A 7289-nucleotide genomic window follows, 5' to 3' on the forward strand; every position below is an offset into this window, starting at 1 on the left:
GCTGCTCCACTCGTGAAGTGAGCTTATAGTGGAATCCTTGTGCTGGTGAGCCATGGTAGGGACGTAGGTACAGTTGGCCGAACCCCAATAATATATCGTGCGTACACTGTTTATATTTCCGCAATTTATATTGCCGCACGTGTATGTTTTATTTATGATTGCATAGACTGATCCTAGGTTGTGTATTATTGCTACTAGACTGGTTGACTTGGGGATAAATTTTTATATTTCCAATTCACCCCCCCCTTTTGGGATTGCACCAAAGCTAACACATAAGTTCAGCCTAATCCCACTACCCCACATGTCACACAATATCCAAATATTCACATTTGATCCCATATCCATAATTACATATCTATATATATATATATATATATAATCAGATTTTCAAAACTATATAAACAGATATGAACAAATCTATATGAACGATGCTCATATGCTTGCACAATTTAATCAAGGATATTTACATGCTTATGGGAACCAACATTCATACTTAAAACATATTCATATATATAAAATACTCACCATAACACTTACAAAGTATTAGTAAACACAAGCAATCAAATAATCACAATTATATATGCAAAATATGCACAAAATAAGTAGGAGTAACTAAAAGACTTATTAAATTTATATTTGGGATAGTTTCAAATTAATTAATGGCTTGACTCTTTAATTCCCTAATGGAGTTGCCAAGCTGTCGCGATGTTCTCGCAGAGCGAAGGTGCCCTTGGGTGGGTGAGATAAAAAATGTGCCTTTCATTTTTGTGAAAAATGGAAGGTGGAGTCGCCACTAACCTTTTGGGAGAGTAGTTATAACACTTAGTTACTACCCAATTAAGGATAGAATCTATCTGTGCTACCAAAGTAGGGATTGGGAGTTCGGTTTTGTGAGGGGAAGGTGTGAGCACCCCCTACACACCTGTTCTACGAATGGTACCTAATTAAATAGAAAATTATCCCAAACTAAACTTAATAGTCTTTCATTTTACTCCATTAGAAAAATTACACAACACTAATGGCATACAAATACTATATAAGTATTCCCTCAAAGTTAGGACACATGGGGCTTAAAAAAACTCATGCCCTTTGTTTGAAATCATAAGGAAAAAAATTGAGAAAGTACTTTTTTTTTTTTACAAAAATAACTCCCAAAAATGCTTCACAAACTCCATTAGATTTTTAAAAAATATCAAATAGTATTTTTCCAATTTTTTCTGGTAGGTTTTTGGACTCATTCAGGGTGAAAAGATTGCAAAACAATTTTTTGGACCTCAGGAATAATTTTTCTCCAATTTTCTGAATTTTTTGTAATTTTCCCACATTTTACCAAATTTTGAGTAATTAAACAATATGATACAAAATGATAATTTCAATAAAATAATGAAAATTGAGTCAAAAATATTTTTATAATTTTTTTTCTAATTTTTCTAATTTTTTTTCTTGAATTTTTGTGATTTTCCTAATTTTTTGCGAATCATTAAATATTTAAGCAATATAATACACTAAACAAAATAAGAAGACCAGTTAGAACTCGGTTCATGGACAATCAGTTTGGTGGGAACCAAAACGAGTCAGGGCAGGCGAGCCACATGTGACATTCGATTGAAAGCATGTAGCAAGCCAACAGACAATCTCAATACAGCACGCACGTCCGGAGGTCGTGATGACGTACATTGGTCACGTGTTGCCGGCCGAATGAGTGAGGGTACCTGGACGAGGATCGATGGTGTGGCATGATCCCGTCCATTCCTAAGAAACAAATATCGAACGACCCCGAGGAGGCCACGCGAGGCATATGTGGATGGGTATATGCGGCCATGGGTTACTTTCATGGCTTCGATCTGCACCATTCCGCAGAAACATGGATCAGACAATGGGCATCAGGGTGCATTTGGATCACTGACATGGAATGACCACATTTGTCTAAAGAAACAAAAATTCAGACGGCTGTGATCTAGCAACATAGTCTCATAGATGAGTGGAAGAGGTGACACCATGTGTCACAAACCTTTGGTCCCGAAGCCCAAAATATTTAAACCACATTTTTTGTTTCGGTTCATTTTTTCACTCCTCCCCTCGCTGTACTCTTTCTTTCTTCTTCCTCTTTGTCTCCCATGTGAGCAGAAACCCTAGGGTTTCCGGTCATCTATAACTACTAAACCCAAAATTCTAACTTCTATTGCAATCTCTTCTCCTTTTTTCTCTTTTCTCTCTATGTTACCACAAAACCCTAATCCCCTTCAAGAAAAACCATGCTAAAAACCTAGGGTTCTTGCAACTCAAGTGGTAAGCTCACCAAGGCTTGGGTCCTTAACTACCAAAAATAATATTTATAAACCTAACTATCCCAAGTTCAGTAGAAAGTGGGTAAGTTGGGTATCGATCCATGGGGACTTAAAGCGCAGTTATTAAACCACTTCAAATTTAGTTTATTATAGCCTTGTTATGAAAAAGAAGTAAAAGGTGGTATTTTTCAATGGGTGGAATCTAATCAACTACTGAAAATCGAGTAAATGAAAGCAACTAAAAATATACTACTGGAAAACGAGTAAATATCTATGTTACCCTACTCCTACAAAGCGATACTGGGGTCGGATTTAGATGTTGGAAGCCATGCTTCTAACTATGCTCATTTAGACTTCCATAGAAGTACTAACCCAAGAAGACTAAAGCAAGAGAGGGGCAATCAAAGGCATAGGGTAGCAAGGGTGCACCAACCGTCCAGAGTATGATCAGGAACCACAGTATACCCTGTCTTAGTGATAACGAACACCTCTGCAGTTCCGTAACTGACTACTTCCCTTTGACTAATACATAGAAGTGTTTATCCTTATCTGCAATATTTCATCAAACACACAGCAAGTAAATTGAAAGCAGTAAATTGAAAGCAATAAATGAAAGCATAAGTAAAAAGAGAATCCATTTATCATTCAAAACATCTGTCACTAATGCCAGAAGTATAAGAGGATGAAATTAGGAATAGCTTCCCAAGAGGAGGGGGGTGAATTGGCTTTTTAAAACTCTCTTTAGTTCTTTTAAAGTCCTTAACTACTTTTTTGATTTAACCAATTCTTTGACTCGTTTACTTATTTTGTCAATCAAACAAGAACTTGGTTTCTTTTGAACAATCAATCAACAACACAATTAAACATGATTAAACATTCAATTTTCAACCACACTTTGAAAGTAAAAACAATTAAACAATTAATCACAATTTCCAAACCAACACAACCAATTTGATTACCAAATATAAATTCGCTTCAGCACTATAAGATTGATGGAAGCATTCAAGATTAGTATATGTAACTTTTAGCTTTTATCTTTTGTTCAGCCCTGTAGTAAATACAAAATTTCTTTTTCAATATGATGTTCAATATAAAATCCAATTACTCTTTCCAGACTTTAGAATTCAAATAAACTCTTAAGTTAATTTATCTTTGGGATGTTTAACCAAGTAACGTACTCCCGTATGATTTTCGAAAAGAATGGTTCAACCAACGTACTCCTTTTCGGTTTCCGCAACCCAAATCAAAATCAAACTTTAAGGTTTACTTGATTTCCAAATATATGTAGTTTATATGATTTTCAAATTTAAACCATCCACGCAATTTAAATATGTATTGAAAATAAAGAATAAGGAAAGAGAGAGTGAGATGGAGATTTTTACGAGGTTCGGCTTATACCTAGCCTACGTCCTTGCCTTTGGCAAGCCACTAAAGGATTACTAAACCTATTCCTTTTATGGGAGGAACAATACCTTTACAACAGTCCTTGGTTAAGGCTAGAGCCCACCTTCTCCAAACGATATCCCCTTGTGCGGTCACTCCTTATATAGGCTAGAGCCCACCTCTCTAAGCAATATCCCCTTGCATAGTCAATGATCCAAACAACCCTTGGAATCGTCAATCTACAAGATAAAGATCAAATGGATGTGTACAAAGAACTTGCTCCTCAAAGAGCTGGTTAGTACAACAATTACAGCACAACTAATATACTTCAAATTCAAAATATCAAAAGAATGAAGTAAGAAGCTCAATATAAATACCACCGATTTACTTCTCTTTGATGAGGATCAAGAACTTAAATGAAACACTTCAAATAAGTTGTAAAAGCTAAGAGATTTCTTTGAAATTTCACAGCAATTCAGAGCTTTAGAACAAATAGCAAGAAGCTTTGAGTGAAAGAGATCTTGAAGGAAATTTCAATGCTTGGTTGATTTGTTTCTCATAAACCATGTATATATAGGCTTCAAAAACACTTTTATTCGTGCTCCCCAAGTTTACTTGGAGTGCCATCAAAGTTTTAAAAAATATTAGGGCGCAAGTCAATTAGATTTTAAAAAGAGAAGTTTGAAAAATCTGCCCATTGTCGTACTTCAGTTGCCTGAAGTGCAACCTCAGTAGCCTGAAGTATGTTCAGGAGCCTAAAGACACGGTCAAACACCTGAAGATACACTGCCTATTTGATTTTCTTCAGAAAATATCTTCGGTTGCCTGAGGATGTAACCTCAGTCGCTTAGGCAGTGCAAAATCACTTTCCTTCTTTCGTTTTTAAAGATATTTGGTTTCTTTTCTTTCTTACTTTTGAAAAAAAAAAATTGGGGTATTAAAATAAAGTCTCTATGAGTCCATCTTTATCCCCTAATGAGTTTTATTTCATTCACAATGACATTTTTAACTTTGAAGTACTTACATGAAGATTTCCTAATAATATGAACATTTCTTGTTCTTTGAAACTTCATGATCATCTTGAAGCTTTAGGTTCATTTCATCTTCAGATGTCTTTGTGCTTCCCGGTTTGATCACTTCATGACACAATATACACCTTTAAGCTTGATGGTGATCTTTCGAAGCTTTGTTGAGTTTGACTTTTTCAGATTCCTAAAAACATCATTCCTTGAACACATAATGTCATTAACCTTTTCTTCATTTGTTATCATAAAAAAAAGAGGTGAAAGCCTTGTTAGGCTAATAGAGGAGATCATATACTATACACTACTCTTGTATGAACACTACTGATTGTCACAGGCTGTAAGCCACTTCATACATGAACCGAAACTACTCTACTCCTACTCTAACTTGGCTCTCAATGACTTCCTAGGTTTGTCACTAACCTAAGAGAGGCCAAAGAGGAACCCAGAGCTTGTGTTCATAGGGAATACTTATAGGCTCTAGGGTTTACAAGGGTTGTTTTACAAGTTAGGAAAGTTTGTGACAAACCTCACAGAGAAGATTGTCGTAGTCAACAAAGTTGCCCCTTTCTCATTTTTATGCGTGCCCTGGTCGAGACTTGTTGGAAGTCAAGGATTCGAATCTTCAATGTCTTCGACTTCATCGCGCCTCAGGGTCTTGTTAGTTGAGTTGATGGTAGAGACTTACGGGATCTCGATCTTCAAAAAAACTCATGAACTCGACATGGTCGCCCCTGGATTCGGTCCGTGGCGCAACACTTTGTCAAGACTTTCGGTACTTTTTGTTCTCAATCTACTTAGTCTCAACGTGGTCTCACCTTCCAGAGAGTCCGCTTCTTGGTTGTGCACTGGTCAAACCGTTGCAGCATTCTGGATCTCAGTCTAAAAAACCTTGGAGTCCGTTAGTAATAATTGAAGACTAAGTCATATTCCCGTGGGTGGTTTTGATTTTTTTGGTCGCATCTCTGTGGACCAATGGTTCGAGCCATCTTTCTTCTTGGTCCCATTTTTATCTGTATCTTCGGAAGCTTGTGATGAACATCTGAATTGAGCGCTTTGAATCCTCCAATGTACCTTTTGGCTTCTAATAATGCCTAACCTCATCCATGGTTTTTTAACTTATTTTTTCTTAAGAAAACACAACATCCTTGCATAGCTCTAAAACAGTGATAACTCTGGGTGAATACACAGTAAAATGACGATAGAGCTAAAAGATTAATGAGGGTCTAAAATCAGTGTAGTGTAGGGACTCATCAAATACCCCACCCCCAGTTTACACTTTTTAGTCCTCTGAGCAACGGAAAATCCCCTAAAGAAAAACTACCAAATCCTCCAACAACCATAAATCCCCAACAAACAAATCCCATTACAACATCCCTCTTTTTTAAAAACTTTAGTAACTATAAAAATACGCTATTAACGGGAAAACATGATTGGCATTACTATATCTTGCACTAAGATTTTTCAAAAAAAACAAAAAAACCCTAGGTTGATCCTAGTGGAGCGAGTCTACTCCGTTAGGGTTTTCCAGTGATACGCTTTTTTTTTCACCAAAACAACTATTTCTATAAAGTATGGAAACACATGTCAATCAATTAATCATAGAAAATCCATTTTCCCCTTACATACAAATATATAATCTTATACACAACAAATTCCTTCATTACACATAACTCCATTATACAACATCACTAAGCTATCTCAAGACAATAACCACTCATACTTCCCTTTTTATTGTAGGTAATCACAGCCAACAGCCCATGATTAAATTTAGAGTTAACAATTAGCATGTAAGCCAAGTATGAATATTATGGGTCCATTTTCCCACAGGTCATTGTGTAAGGTAATATTTATGGTCTCACTCAATGCTCTAATATCGGTCTGCAACCTTCAGATCCAATTGTCGTTTTGGGGTCTTGGACTCATTCAGCCCTCAACTTGTTATTTCTCCTTTTCTCCTTCCCAATTTCACTCAGGATGGGTTTCCACTCTCATATTGTGAGGAAGATGTGTTGTTGACTTTTACAAGTCCTACTCTCTCCATTTTTTATATATAATGACAAATACAAGGATTTAATGTTTGTCGAGTTTGTGTGTGCAGAAATCAAATTAAGCAATCATATGGTGGCATCATAGTGAACTTTGAAGAATAAAGACCTCCACAATAGAGTTAATAGTCCTTTTATTATTATTTTAAATTGTCAATTTATGTTTATTGTCCTAATTAGTGTCAACAATAGTAAAGTTTAATCAAGTGTCTGTAATAAATTTTGATATGCTTCATGCAGTTAGGTGTTGACCTTTTGGTGTATTCCAAAAGGGGGGGTGGGTCAATTGGTATTTAAAATTTTTTTCCTACCTAGGTTTTAGCCGAATTCAGATTAATTGTCCAACCTAGGTGTCTGTCTAATTATTGAATTATAAACAACCAAACCCCCGATCAACACATGTACTACATAAATTGATCGAGCATATAACATAACATGTACTTAAAAATAAAAGTCTAAAAATTAATTTTGCAGAAATATAAAGAACATCATTATATGTTATCGGTGTTCGCGCCAATTGTGCTACATTCCCGCCTCTAGCTCCATTG

This window comes from Malania oleifera, chromosome 1 (genome assembly GCF_029873635.1).
Source record: "Malania oleifera isolate guangnan ecotype guangnan chromosome 1, ASM2987363v1, whole genome shotgun sequence".
In the NCBI taxonomy this organism is placed as follows: domain Eukaryota; kingdom Viridiplantae; phylum Streptophyta; class Magnoliopsida; order Santalales; family Ximeniaceae; genus Malania; species Malania oleifera.